We start from the raw sequence: 15,982 nt of genomic DNA on the forward strand, positions 1-15,982 counted from the left end.
TGTCTGCTAGAAAGCCGACTAACCGATTACCCATTACAAACCCATCTGTTTACTAAAACAGTTTTCCATTAAATTCAAAATAGTTATATTTAACTACCACTTTTAGTAATTGTATAAGGTTGAAAGGTCTCTGTTGGATTCCTTTCATGTTAATTTCTTAAAGCTGTTGTCATTTACGGCATACATTCCCCTTCTAAATTTACTGTGGTGTTTCTGACTGTCTGGGAGGAGACTGAGCAGTGGAACGTGCTACTTTTACACATAAACAAGAACGATCTGACACACTACTACACTTTAAAACACAGTTTATATGTAATTCATGTCACACAGTCTCATACGGAACCTACATCCGCTTTCTTTTATACACAGTATATGATAAGATACTTTCATCCCCCTTCCCTTCTGTGTGAAAGGATGAATGAGCAAATGTGTTTCTAGTTGCATGCTCGATGGTAGCAGACAAGCCTGTCTGCTAGAGAACAGGAAGACCAATGTCGGAACAGGTAGCTACGCTTTCTAAAAGCAAAGAGGTTTCTATTCTTTGTATGGTCCTGTCCTTCTCTCGTCATGTTGATATAGGAAGCTGCCTCTATGGTCACTTGCGTTTTGTATCTGTGAAGCACCCTCGGTAGGGGCCCACGCCAGTCTGTCAGCGGCGAGCGTCTGAACTGGTAAGATCTCCGGCTAAGCGCGTCTCTGCTAAGTCCGTAGGACAATGGATTTCTTAAGTTAAGCCTAACAGAAAATTTAATCACCTTTATTTCAGGTTTAGATCTAAAATATCTAATGTTATCTTAAATCGCAATGCAGTGTAATTCGAGTGTGAAGTTCAGAATATCTACCAGTAGTTGCTTTTTCACTACTTTGTGAGTAAAGCGGAACCACGTGTTGATGATCCGTAAATCTAACTAAGATCATCAATCTTAAATGCGAATGTGCATGAGATTATAACGTCTCGTCTTGACAATATTTTTCAATATAGCAACTTTTCTTTATGTTCAACCCCCGTGGGGGGTACTTTGTGAGACCAGTACCATGTGCTTATACAATTGTTTGACCCATCAGGTTAATAGTAAGACGATAGTAGCCAGTTCGAGGTTTTTCTTTTGTAATTTGTGTTTCGATGTAATTTATTTTAATTACCAAAATTATTGTGGAGTTACAGTCTTTGTGTAAACCAAGTTGACCACGTGAAGAATGTGGTGTAACCATCAAAGTAGCCCTCAGCTATTCTTTTCCTGAAGATTTCACAGAGAGTTAGTATGAATTTAGTATACCAGTGTGTGGTAATTTCATGACGGACAGGATTGCGCTACGAACGTAACTTCTTTGGGTCAAAATTGAATCGGTTGGTTGTGGTTAATTTCCTCTTGCATGTGTTTCAGCGTTCTTCGTGTGTTATTTTATGAATGCAGTGTTGTATGCAGTCTTCCAATCTTCGCTCCATATTTGATGTGTTCCGTAAGATTACAAACTCACATTTTCACAATCCTAAATAAGGCACCAGTTTAGTTATGAATCAAATTTAATATGCTGAAATTTTAGCGGAACAATGATCAATGATAAAATAAATGTCCTAATATAAACTGATTTATTTCTTTTTATTTAAATTCTCTTTTTATATGTATATCACCGGTTATCGTAAGATGACTATTAAAAGATTATAATTAATGTTAGTCTGGTTGGGAATTTGGTAAGCTAGACTGGATACCTGGTGAAACAGTTGCCCAGCAATGCAAGGTTAACTTCCCCAGATAGCTCACAGCTCTTAACCCACTTTTATTGTCTTGAATATCAGCACCGCTTTCAGAACAACTTAATGCATCAACATTACAAGGCCTGTAACTGTTCCTCTGTTATATCTTTTTTGAAGGAACACATGTTTTTCTCCGCGATTTCTCCGTTGTTTGAACTGGTACATTAGTCTATAAGATGTTACCTTTGCCTCTTGATTGCATTCGAATTTTTTATTTTTGTTCACCATGATCTGACAATTTGTAACGGATTTATTGTTTTGGAAGAAGTACGATTTTTAATCATTCCATAAAGGAACCTAGCTTTTGTGGATGCGTGCAAGTCTTTGTTCGGGGAGTTACTGCTCCCGTTGGGCTCAGTCATTTCTTCTTTCCCTCACGTTAGCATAAAACGTCATTGCTCGTCAACAGTAACGATGCAGGACAGGAACGGTCGGTGAAGTTCGAGAGATAATTGATGACAAACAAACAATTCAAATGTCCACGACAGTATGATCACAGTTCATCACATTTGCCATTTCTCGAGTACACTGACGTAAATCATTGTTGATAATGCGTTTAAACGATATTCACTAAACGCCGAATTTCTTCCTGAACGTGGAGGCTCATTAATGCAAAACGATCTCCTTAAAACGAGGAAAACGTTTTCTTGCTGTGGTCTGTCCAATGGTATTATTCCCATACATGGCATAAATGTTTGTGGCTGCCTCCGCTGCTGTTACCCCTCTGCTGAAAAGTAACAGAAGAATAGGCCCATGTCGAAAATTTTCAAATTTCTCACATCGGTCCCCATTTTCTAGCGCCCGCAGCTCCTCTCACTATCTCCAAATGATAGAACGACAATATGAAAACTCAAACAACAACGGTGAACTACAAATAAATAACGACAATCGATAAATAAACCCGTAACAATCTGAATACCAACATGCAAAACGAAAACACTACAAACTTATGTACCAAGCTACTATAACGTATTTAGGCGCCCTCGGCTACTGAAAAGGGATCTGCGTGTGATAGTTCTGTGCAACACCGGCAACAACGTACTTAAGCTATATTTTAACTTCCTTGTGATTTTCCGGTTGTAAACTACTTTTTTAATTGTTTAGTTTAAACAACAGCAGGAATTCCTAGTATTTTTGTTTTGTAAGATTTTAAATGAATTTTGCCCATAGTGGATGCTGTCGAACTCCGTGACTGTTCCTTTATGGGGTTGTAGAAAAATATCAGCTACCAGTCACAATAAAAGGTTGTTTATTCACACACGACCGGTTTCGGGCTTGTGCCCATCTTCAGGTGTTTATACATTCATTTACACGTTTGCTCTTTTGGAGATCACTGTATAAATACAAAAAAAAAAAAAAATATTTGCTGCTGACTACACAAATACAAGTGGGGAAATTCTAAGTGGTAAGGCAGCATTTGACGAAAATATATCTGTACTCACAAAAAGACGAAGAACCATTATTACAGTTATGCTGTGATGATAGTTTTGCCACTTTTTTACACACTTATGGTCAATTTCACGTTCATATATCAGGTATGTTTACATAGTGTATTTCACGAGTGCACATCATAATAGTGTAATATGGAGCTATACCTCAAATATGGACGTGAAATTGACCATAAGTGTGTAACTAAGTGGCAAAACTATCATCACAGCATAACTGTAATAATGATGCTTCATCTTTTTGTGAGTACAGATATATTTTCGTCAAATGCTGCCTTACCACTTACAATTGTCCCACTTGTATTTGTGTAGTCACCAGCAAGTAATTTTTTTGTATTTATACAGTGATCTCCAACAGTACTAACATGTAAATGAATGTATAAACACCTGAAGATGGCGTAAGCCCGAAACCGGTCGTGCGACGAATAAACAACCTTTCATTGTGACTGGTAGCGGATATTTTTCTACAACCCCATTGAAAGATTTTGTTGTTGTTGAAATGACAGCAATTACCTTCGTGTCTGCATATTCTTCCGAAGCTTGTCCCTTCTCATGATTTGGAAGTGTCTGAACATTACGTACATCAAATCATTATTATGTGTAGTGTATCACCAATTTTAGATGCAATTTAGAGTTGTCATTACGCTGCTCTGGTTCCACTCATAGGTCTACATCTTACAAAGTACGTACTTCAGCATAGTAGCTGAGTTTATAAAAAGTACAACGCGTCTGCGACTGAGGTTGCTGGCCAGCTGTGTCAACAGCCGCCACCCGAATAAGTATGACTTCTGTTCTCAGGGTCAAGGTCTATATGCGATGATAGATGTTTGTGTCGCTGTAAACTGTTATCCTGGCCGAGTTTGCGTAGCTTCTGTCACGGGAAATGGGACTCATCAACAAAGCCGTCTCGTCGAATAATAATCATCTTCCTCAGAGTCGTCACTCACGTTTAGGCAGTGTTCGCCATTAGAAATTAAGAGGAAACAAACCAGCAGATTATTGTAGGAGATAGTTACGGAACATGTAAGACCAACAGAGCGTTAAATCATTTCCAGATAGCTGTACAGGAGCAATTCGCCATGAAGTGGCTGCGTGCAGATGTGAACATTTTGTAGCAGTTTCTAACCTTGCATTTTATCGATGACAATGACATTCATGGTTAATGAAGATTGCTCAGTTCCGTGAAGAGCTTCTGGGACAACGACAGTATGATAGTGGCATGTTTCGACTTTGTCGAAAAGGAATTTCTTTTATAAATATTCCTAGTTATTATGTAGGTTTTTCACAATTTTTCTGAATGGGTTTTATTGCATACTTTGAGAATACCACTTAGAGTCATGCTACATACATTTTTTGTTACAAATATACGATGTGACTACGTAAGTGTTAAGCAGATTTTCTGCACGAGTTTTATTGCTCACAGTGCCAGCACCAGTGTTTCACGTTATTCCACATAAGTACTTAAAAGTGTTGAACCTCAGTGTTGCCATAGCTTGTAATGAGGTATCCCACGTCTCTCATAAAACATTTAAAGGCTACTTTTGAAAGTTACCTCAAGAAAATTCTGTAGGGCTTATTCGGATTCAATGGTAAGCCACGTAAATATTACTTGGTTAGCGGCAAAGGAAATGGGAATTTGTGGTAAATTCTTTGGGACCAAACTGCTGAGGTCATCGGTCCATAGGCTTACATACTACTTACTCCAACTTAAACTCACTTACGCCAAGGACAACACACACACACACACACAAGCCCGACTGAGGACTCGAACCGCCGACGGTGACAAGACACCCAAGACCACGCGGCTACCCAGCGCGGCTAGAGGCAATGGCAACACATTTGATATTGTTTATTTTACTTTTTGTTCGCATATTTATTCCAGCTATTTCTTTATGCCATGATGCCTTATCTAGCACCATATTGAAAAGGAGTGGCGATTACCTACCACCTTGCCTTACGTCTGTCGTATATTAAAAGATTTGGAGATTTCGCACTTGAATATTACATTAGAGACTGTATTTGTTAAACTCTGTTGGATTGCGTTATTTGGTGGGTTGTCCACCTCATATTCATGTAGTTCATTGTAAAGAGTGCTACTATCAATCGAATTTGCACTGAAGAGCCGAAGAAACTTGTACACGCTCCTAATATCGAATAGGGCCCCCGTGAACATGCAGAAATGCCGCAACACGACGTGGTATGCATCGACTAATGTCTGAAGCAGTACTCGAGGGGACTAACACTATAAACCCTGCAGGGCCGTCCGTAAATCCGTAAGAGTACGAGCGGATGGAGATCTCTTCTGAACAGCACGTTGCAATGCATCCCAGGTATACCCAATAATATGTCTGGGAAGTTTGGTGGCCAGAGGAAGTGTATGAACTGAGAAGAATGTTCTTGGAGCCACTCTGTAGCAATTCTGGACGTGTGGGTTGTCGCATTGTCCTGCTGGGATTGCCCAAGTCCATCGGAATTTACAATGGACATAAATGGATGCAGGTGATTAGACAGGACGCTTACGTACGTGTCAGCTGCCAGTATCTATACGTATCAGGGGTCCTATTTCATTCCAACTGCACTCGCCCCTCACCATTGGAGAGACTCCACTAGCTTGATCAGTCCCCTGCGGACATGCAGGGTTCAATGGATTCGTGAGGTTGTCTCTGTACCTATACACGTCCATCCACCCGATACAATTTGAAAAGAGAATCGTCCGACCAGACAACATGTTTCCAGTCATCAACAGTCCAATGTCGGTGTTGATGGGCCCAGGCGAGGCGTAAAGGTTTGTGTCGTACACTTATCACGGGTACAAGTGCGGGATTTCGGCTCCGAAAGCGCATATCGATGATGTTTCGTTGGATAGTTCGCATGCAGACACTTGTTGATGGTCCAGCACTGAAATCTTAAGGGCCGGTCGGCGTGGCCGTGCGGTTCTAGATGCTATTGTCTGGAGCCGAGAGACCGCACCTGTCGCAGGTTCGAATCCTGTCTCGGGCATGAATGTGTGTGATGTCCTTAGGTTAGTTAGGTTTAATTAGTTCTAAGTTCTAGGCGACTGATGACCTCAGAAGATAAGTCGCATAGTGCTCAGAGCCATTTGAACTACTTTTTGAAATCTTAAGCAGTTCGCGGAAGGGTTACATTTCTTTCACGTTGAACCATTCTCTTCAGTCGTCGTTGGTCCCGTTCTTGCAGGATCTTTTTCCGTCCGCAGCGATGTCGGAGATTTGACTTATTACCGGATTCCTGATATTTACGGTACACTCGTGAAATGGTCGTACTGGAAAATCTCCACTTCATCGCTACCTCGGAGATGACTATAATATCACGTTTAAACTCACTTAAATCTTGATAACCTGTCATTTTAGCAGCAGTAACCGTTCGAACAAGTGCACCAGTCACTTGTTAGAACGGTTTATGGCCTTATGGGCGTTGCTGACCGCAGCGCCGTATCCTGCCTGTTAAAATATTCCTGTATTTGAATACACATGCCTGTACCAGTTTCCTTGGTGCATTAGTGTAGAACCAGCTTATGAGTGTGCTGTATTTTCATTTTGAAATTCCAGATCTGTTCCGCACAAGATCGGTTTTGCTGAAGGGCTACCTGCTAGTCACCTAACTTCCATTTCGTCAGCTAATTTAATTTGGTATGTAGAGCACGAAAGAGTATTTTGTAGGCGCCTGACAGAAGAGAAAACCCTTGATAATTGTTTGGTCCATATTGTCAGGTTTTCAGACAGACAGGTTTCCAGTCAGCAGCAATAGCTTTGCTCTCTCATACGTTGGCAATAATGCGTACCTGCCACGTGTCTGCCTCACACCTTGAGCTTTTTAGGACTTATACCTTATTTCCCCAGTACTACATTGCTTTTGAGGTGGATTGCTGTATGATGTTATGTATATTATCGTGTGTTAGTGCGACCGAGTTTTAGTTCGGGATGGTTCTGTCAGATTGCAAATTTTTGTGGGAGCTACACTGCAGTGTCGTTTCTGAAAGTAATACTTCAGGATGTCGCATTTAACTTTTATATTCGTCTTGAATGTTCCGTACGAACGACGGAAACAAATAATGGGTAGTATATAGTTTTCTTGTTCTTCCCTAAAAGTGCACCAAAAGATTTTGCCAACCATTGGCTATCATTATCAATTTTCTCCAAACTAATGAGGTTGTGCGTTCTTTTAATTTGTCTGATTTCGATGTTATCTCCTGTATTTATTAGACTTTTTCATTTCTATGTACTTTGGTGCCTATTCCAATTTTTCCAGGCTTAAAAAAGGAATTCCACGACTCCACCACATTCAGTGTTACAGTCTGTGTTTCCGTTTTCGTAGAGGTCTGCTGACTTTCCTTGCTGACTCTTGAATGGCCTTGGTAAGTGCATCCTTCGCTTATCTCAGGCAATTCCATAGATTTCTGTGCATATTCGTTAAAGTACTGTGAATCGATGCAGTGTATTTTATGTTTCTGATATCATTTGTGATTAGGCCTGAAGCGAATTTTAATTTATGAGAAATGGTGGGCGGACCCTTTGTAGCCCCTGAATACGTGCGAATTGATGATTTCCGGAGAGAATTTTATAGTGATTGCTAAGCGGTTGATTTGGCGTTCAGTTATATGGTTGACTAGTGATTTCCATGTGCCCATTTGCAGTTGGGGTTTATTTAAGTGACTGGACATTAACTGAAGGATAACCATTCTACATGCGTTTATTATATGCTGTCCAATAGTCTTTATGTGTGAAATTCAAATGCTGAAAGAAAGGGGGACCTATTAGTGGGAGCCGAGTTTCTTGAAATGAAATTCAGGGAATTTTATTTCTCGTTGTGACAGTGATGTCGATGCTGTATTTTTTGTTACTTCTCAGAAATAAGTGAGATGATGCTGTACGCATTCAGCAGTTCCTTGGAAATGAAGTATGGCGCTTGCATTTTTACCTTAATTTTTATTTTTATGTTTTTTAATCCTAAAATTATTACTTTTTTGCAGTATCTTTCCTGCCAGACGATACAGATGATGTGAAAATATCATAATTGATATTTCTTCGAATAAAATGATTTGTAATAGGAATCTCTCATTTTTTCTGTTTTCTTAGATTTTGTAATATAGCAAGTTCAGCGTTACCCAATTCCAGTCTGCATACTGCCTGCACTCGCCTCCGTCCGTGCCGCGGTGTGTTTCGAATAGCTGTTACGCCTGTACGACGTGATATCCGAGACGAATATCGACCTGGAATAATAAGGAACGTGATACATCCAACTATTCAACCATACACAGTCCAGTCTCGATTATTCTGCGACCATTGCCATCGTAATTGTCGATATCGTTGAGTCAAAGTAGGGGTCACCTGCTGCGGAGCTTCATGTTCAACACTGTGTGCTCAACGATGTACACCAAAACACTTGTGACGGTATCAGTATTGCACCATACCGCCTTATCTGCTACCGATCGCCGCCTATCCAGCTACACAGAAGGGGCAAGCCTCCAATGCCCGCGTTCTGTGATCAGGCATGGACGTCCAACGGTTTTTCGCCTACTCGTAGAGTCACAGTCCTTGAAGCACTTCTATAGATGGCTACGACAGTAGCACTCGAACAGCCTATCAGCTTCTCCGTTCCTGTGATTCACATCCCAGGTACCAGACCAAAGCAGTCTGCTCTTTGTCAGTCTGTCACTGGATTTCCTCCTTTGCGGGAACTAGCGTCTTAAATATGATCCCTCACTCGTTCCTTTTTTTACTGCTTCACGCGCCTCAACGCCACCAGGCAGTATTCAGTCTCTCGGTGGATAGTGGCCTACAACGTACGAGGGATGTTCAATAGGTATGCAATACTTTTTGCCTGAAAGCAGATTGCTTTTATTCTGGATTGCAATACACCATATTATCCCCCGGCCTTTTGGGTTAAAATTCCTATTTTCCAACGCAATCTCCGTTCAAACCGCTGGCCTCTATACCTGCATGGTACAATTCTACTGGTCGACGTCGGGGTCAACGTTTTGCTGCATAAATAACATCCCGACCATCCACGTACCTTCCCGCGCAGTGCATCCTTCATTGGGCCAAACAGATGGAAGTCTATATTTGCAAGATACGGGGTATAGGGTGGATCAGGAAGAGCACTCAAATGAAGTTTTGTGAGCTCGTCTCGGTTGCGCAGACTTGCGTGGGGCCTTGCGTTGTCAAGAAGGTGGAGAAGTTCGTTTGAATTTTTGTGATGACATACGTGCTGAATCCCTTTCTTCAGTCTCCTGAGGGTAGGAGAACACACTTAAGAACTGACGGTTGCATCTCGAGGGATGACGTCAGCTTTGCCAGCTGAACATGCGGCTTTGAACTTTTTCTTCAGAGGAGAAGTGGGGTGGCGCCGCTCCACGGATTGCTGTTTTGTTTCCGGTTCGAAACGATGAACCTATGTTTCACCACCTGTGACGATGTTGCACCAAAAATTGTCACAATCAGCATCGTAAAGTGCAGGCAATTCCGTACAGATGATTGTTTGTTGCTCTTTACGGTCTTCTGTAAGGCGGCGAGGAACCCAGCGAGCACACCCTAATTGTGGGACACGTGGGTCTCCACTACCAACAGAGACGTCCAGTTGAGCTGCGGGATGTGTGAGTGTGATCACCTCGTACGAGAGTCTCCGCACATTCGAACGTTGCAGGAGTCAAAGCTGTGTGCAGCCGGCTGGCACTCGGGAGATAGTAGAGGTTTCCGCGATCTCGTTGCGATGATAAAAGACGCTTCGCCCTACGGCTCACCGTGCTTTTGTTCACTGCGAGGTCTCCGTGGACATTCTGGAAGCGCCTATGAAAATCTGCGATGCTCTGGTTCTCCGCCAAAAGAAACTCAGTGACAGCTCTCTGCTGTTTATTTCTCGTTGTGTCAGCGATATCAATAATGAATCTTTTTTTACTGCTCAGAAATAAGTGGGATGACGCTGTGCACGTACAGCAATTCCTTGGGAGTGAAACATGGCGCTTATATCTTTACCTAAATTTTAATTTTTATATTTTCTAATCCTAAACTTATTACATTTTTGCAGTAGTTTTCGGCCAGAAGATATTGATGATATGGAAGTATCATAATTTCTACTTTTTCGAATAAAATGATTTGGAATGTGAATCTCTGATTTTTTCTGTTTCCTTATATTTTGTCATATAGCATCGCTATGCTCTGATTTTCCATCAGAAGAAACTCTATGACAGCTCTCTACTTGGAACACACGTCCGTTACAGGCGCCGTTTGGAATTTTACGTTTAGCACCGTCATCTATTGCCACTTCATGAAACTATAGGGGCTGAAGAGGGACTGTTCCAAAATGTTCCATAACAAATTACGTTTTTCATTTTTTTGTGACCGAAATTGTCCGAGAACTGCATTAATTATTGGACGCCCGTCGTAGCCGCCGCTCTTGAGGACACAAGTGCCGAAAGAAGCTTCCTCCATGTCAGCTGTGCATGCCGGCGGAGCTGGCCAAAACGAAGAATTGGCGCTGCAGAATCCCTCTCGAAGAGGTGTGCAGGTGACGGCGACAGCAGACGTCGAAGCATGACGGACGACTCGCCATCGATCACACGTGCGGCGCGGCGTCGCAGGCTGCGCGCCGTACGCGCCGCTCGGGCAGATCCCGACGCCGTGACAGCCATACATCAGCTCCCGCCGCCGCCGCCGCCGCCGCCCCGCCCTGCCGCTCATTCAGCCGACCCCAGGCTGGAAACCCCGGGGAGGCTGAGAAGCCGTTTTTTGTTGTGCGTCTGCACCCCCGGGGGACCCCACCCTCGGCCGGGGCTCCTCTTTCTTCTCCGGCGTCTGCTGCCCACACGCTGCGGGTGAGAGTCACCCCCGCCCGCGACGCAGAGCCCGCTCTATTCATTCACTCGTCTGGGCAAGACGTCCTCTCTAAACGCGGGGTGGCCTGATGCGCACATGACGATAATTATGAGGGCTGTTTTTCCCGCCCTGTGCGCTGCCACTTTGCCCGTAAAGCTCGCCGACTCGGTCCCCGCTGATGAGTTATTACAAAGCTTCCGGGGAGAGGCCTCGCCTCCCCTCCAGAGCAGAAACAAAACAAAGCGACGCGTCTGCGCCGCCCTGCTCTCTAAAGCGATTCCTCCACGTCTTTACGGTCCAAAAGCAATTACATACATTAAATTTATCCTGAACGTCGCTAATAGCCCCTCATATATTAAAAGAGTGGCACTTACCTTTACCACACACATCGAAGAGGCAAACCTCGGAAGGAGAGTGAAAGAGCACGAGCTTTTTACTATCTCTGAGTGAAATATTAAACCCCCCTCTCATTCGCATACTTGTAGACAACGGAAGCGGCAACTAAGTCACTGGGAACTGCAGTTCCTCTGACTTGCACCGTAGTACTGCCCGAGTGTGTCGAATCGACAACAAGAGTTTTGAAACTTCCTGGCAGGTTAAAACTGTGTGTCGGACTGAGACTCGAACTTGGGACCTTTGCCTTTCGCTGGCAAGTGCTCCATCAACTGAGCTACCCAAGCACGACTCACGCCCCGTCCTCACACCTTTACTTCTGCCAGTACTTCGTCTCCTACCTCGCAAACTTTACAGAAGCTGACCTGTGAAAGTTTGGAAGGTAGGGGACGAGGTACTGGCAGAAGTAAAGCTGTGAGGACGGGGCGTGAGTCGTCCTAGGTAAGCTCAGTTGGTAGAAAACTTGCCCACGAAAGGCAAAGGTCCCGAGTTCGAGTCACGGTCCAGCACACAATTCTGCCAGGAAGTTTCATATCAGCGCACACACCGCTGCAGAGTGAAAATCTCATTCTGGAAACATCCGCCAGGCCGTGGCTAAGCCATGTCTCCGCAATATCCTTTCTTTCAGGAGTGCTGGTTCGCAGGAGTACTTCTGTAAAGTTTGCGAGGTAGGAGACGAGGTACTGGCAGAAGTAAAGCTCTGAGGATGGGACGTGAGTCGTGCTTGGGTAGCTCAGTTGGTTCAAATGGCTCTGAGCAGTATGGAACTTAACAGTCCCCTAGAACTTAGAACTACTTAAACCTGACTAACCTAAGGACATCACACACATCCATGCCCGAGGCAGGATACGAACCTGCGACCGTAGCAGTTGCGCGGTTCCGGACTGAGCGCCTTAACCGCGAGACCACCGCTGCCGGCGGTAGCTCAGTTGGTACAGCACTTGCACGCGAAAGGCAAAGGTCCCGAGTTCGAGTCTCGGTCCGTCACACAGTTTTAATCTGTCAGGAAATTTCATATCAGCGCACACTCCGCTGCAGAGTGTAAATCTCATTCTGGGAACAACAGTTTTTGTAGTTATTCGGACGTGGAATGTGTCGGCATTTTTACAGAGCACAAGGCACCCAGACCACGAACAGGCCGTTGCAGAAGTAGGATGGACCAGCTAATCTGCCGCTACCTCTGACGTACTGCTGCGAAGCAACGACCTGTCTGGATGGAACCCTGCCTGTTGGTGGACTACGAAATTGCTATCGCCCAGTCAGCTAGAAGCTTGCTTCTTGAAACAGGGCTTACAGGTTACAGTTATAAGTTTAATCGCCAACGGCCTTGCCACAGCGGTAACACCAATTGAAGAATACAAGCCCGAGTCAGAAGAAGCGCCGGCCCACACGAGGCACATTCCCTTCAGAACGCGACACATCAGGCTGCACTACGCCAACAAAAATTACGTTCTGGACACAGTGGCCACAGAACAGCCAAGAGAATATACTGTGCCCTCAGGAGGAAGCAGGCAAAAAACAAAATTGAACACAAACTCCGGAATACAATTGCAAACAAATGTGGAGAAACGTCTCGGAAAACGTGTTGCCTAAACATGCGAAGGAGACATGGTACAAAATAGTTAACAGAACGGTACCAACCAACCAAAGACTGGCGGAGATAAAACTCGTCGCAAGTGACAAGTGCGACGTATGTGCCATGACCGACACCCTCGAGCACCGATTCACCTGCGGGAATGTCACAAACATATGCGAAGCATGCCAGCAGATGTTGGCCCACATCAACAGAACGGCGCCGGGAAGCATCGCAGTGGAAGCAATCACCGCCCCAGACTGCAACCCATTTCCACGACCCAAGCGACTGGGGACTCTCTGGATCCTCGCCATGACGGCACACACCGTCGTAGCGAGGAGGCAGACCGACCAGCTGGCCTTCCTGATGGACCTCTGGGAGAGGACAAGACGGCCCAGCAGCACAGGTGCTACCGCGAGAACTTCAAAACCTTCCTGCAGATTCCAATGCAGACAGATATCACCAGAGTCCTCCCCAGCCTGTGACCCTCAGCACCGCCACCAGCCACCTCACCACACTCACCACAAGAAGAACGTGTGCACTGAAAGTGAATAAGCGCAACAGAAAAGATAAAGTGCTTTCTCCTCTCGCCTCAAATAGTGAAGTATATTAATATAAAGTGTTTCTTCTTAGTGAAATCAGTGATACAAAGTGCTTCTCAACAAACATCTGTCATGCTCGCTGCCAAATCAGTGTCAAAAGTATGCCCAGTAGTACTACCAGTGTTTTTCTTCCGTTATTTTACTGTATTGTGTAGGGTACAAGCTTTACTTAGTGGAAAGTGCCAACTACTCATAATTTTTTCTTAAATGATTTGCTTTATTATGTGCCCTATAAAGTTTATATTGTTTACTCACACTCTCTGCTTCTCTTATATAATATGACATAAATTTCTCTCTTCTTCCATTTATGTATAATCTATAGAATACGTAAAAAAGTTTTTTCCACTTCTGCTGCATCTATCATGGTGATGTTTGCCTCATACTGCCCCACCTAACAGTGCAAACTAGAGGAAGAGATCAAACCAGAATGCACAATGTGCCTGTGGCATCACAAGTGCATGACATACAGAAACATGAACTCAAAATCAATGTGTAGATGCTACATATAAATTATTATGCCTGTCCTGCAATATTTTACCCCCCAAAAAAGATGACGAACGCCCATGTAACAGGGTTCAAGGAATAACAATAAGAGCAAAACGAAAAAGAAAAGAATATACAAACGAAAACCTTGACAGTAATGTTATCCAACACTAGGAATATAATAGGTTAATAGAATAAAATGTCTTTCAATGTATCGTTGTTAATATATTTAAATAAATATATATGTTTACAAAAAAAACTTCCTGTCATATCACCGAAGTTAACCGTTGTCGGGTTTTGGCTACCTCTTCGGTGGGTGACCAGCTGGTTGCTGAGGGCTGTTGGCAAGCGGGCTGCACTCAGCTACTTTGAGGCCAATTGAGGAGCTACATGACTGAGAAGTAGCGGCTCCGATCACGAAAACCGATGACGGCCGGGATAGCGGTGTGTCGACCACATGCCCCTCCATATCGGCATCCAGTGACGATTATCGGCTGAGTATGACACGGCGGTACGTCGATACCGTTGGGCCTACCTAGGATAGTTCGGGCGGTGTTTATAATTTTCATTAATGTTTGTGGAAACAGGTTTATTGTTAATTATTTATTTTTAATTTCTGCTACCAGTCACACTTCTTATTTTATGTTTGATCTAATACAACGCTTTTCGAACATGTTCTGTTCATCTTTAGGCGTTTATACACACATACATACAGAGAAATGTTACTTAAAAATAAACTGTCTTAAACTAGATTAACCTAGAACTTTTTGTCTATTGTTTGTTACTGTAGTGGCTGGTGTGGCATTGGGGGGGGGGGGGGGGTGAGTGGGGCAGTGGATGGCCAGAAATCGATGTCGTCTGCTGTATTTTTTTTGTGGTTGATTATGTATGATATCACAGCCTGTGTAGGACGAAGACAGTTTTTCATTGCCTTGTAGTTTCACTTGCATCCCTGGTGTAATGGCGGAGCTGTTGATTAACATTACACTTTTGCACTTTGTATTTTGTCACTGTTTTCCGACGTAATTCACTGCACATGCAAACTTTATTCACTTAACACAATGTGAGGGTACTGGTGTGTAGTATCTGTAAGTGGTTGTTCTTTGGAGGGCGACAATGCCCAGTTGCGCAGAGAGTCGCAAGCAGAGGCAGTTATTGGAAGGTGCGGGCTGCGTGAGCCAAAGGCGGTTGCGTAGCGAAGGATTTATCTCTATGTTTAATAGTAGTGGCACACAGTTTGAATAATAGCGTGTTTATGGTTGTGCAGTTGATAAAGGAAATAAATTAAATTTTACCAGTTCTTAATGCGTCTCCATCAGTTAGAACTACACTATTGCATTTCACAATTTAACAATGAACGAAGTCTCGATGTACACGGTCAACTAAAACAAGAGGAATGTAACATAATAATAATTAATTAACCCATATAATCTCCAAGGAGTCGGGAGCTTATAACAAGATGGCGGACTTGCTACAAGTCAGTATCGATTATCGAGGTCTTGTATCGATATTCTTGGTACTGGCAGATTTGTAGTTGTTTAGTTACATTGACACTTCTCGAATCTATTGAGTTAGTACAGGCTTAAGACTGCTGAAGAACTCTGTGTTTTTGAATTCGGTTATCTCATCAAGAATGTTATATCCATATTTTGTATTATGTATGAAAATTTCCATTTCATAAATTCTTTTACTTTTTTCTATTTTGTGTAAAATTTCGAGGTTGTTGCAACAGTGTTCCTGCTTATAGGAAAAACCATGATTGCCTGTGTATTCAGGAGTGCACGCCTGAAAACCAACAGCTTCTTCTGTGACTATTTTGGAGACCAGTGGCTCGATAGTGAGCGTATGACAAGAAATGTGTGTAGTTTCTCGTATTTGTACTTGGACTCATGCATTCA

The sequence above is a fragment of the Schistocerca gregaria genome, chromosome 1 (assembly GCF_023897955.1).
Source record: "Schistocerca gregaria isolate iqSchGreg1 chromosome 1, iqSchGreg1.2, whole genome shotgun sequence".
NCBI lineage: Eukaryota > Metazoa > Arthropoda > Insecta > Orthoptera > Acrididae > Schistocerca > Schistocerca gregaria.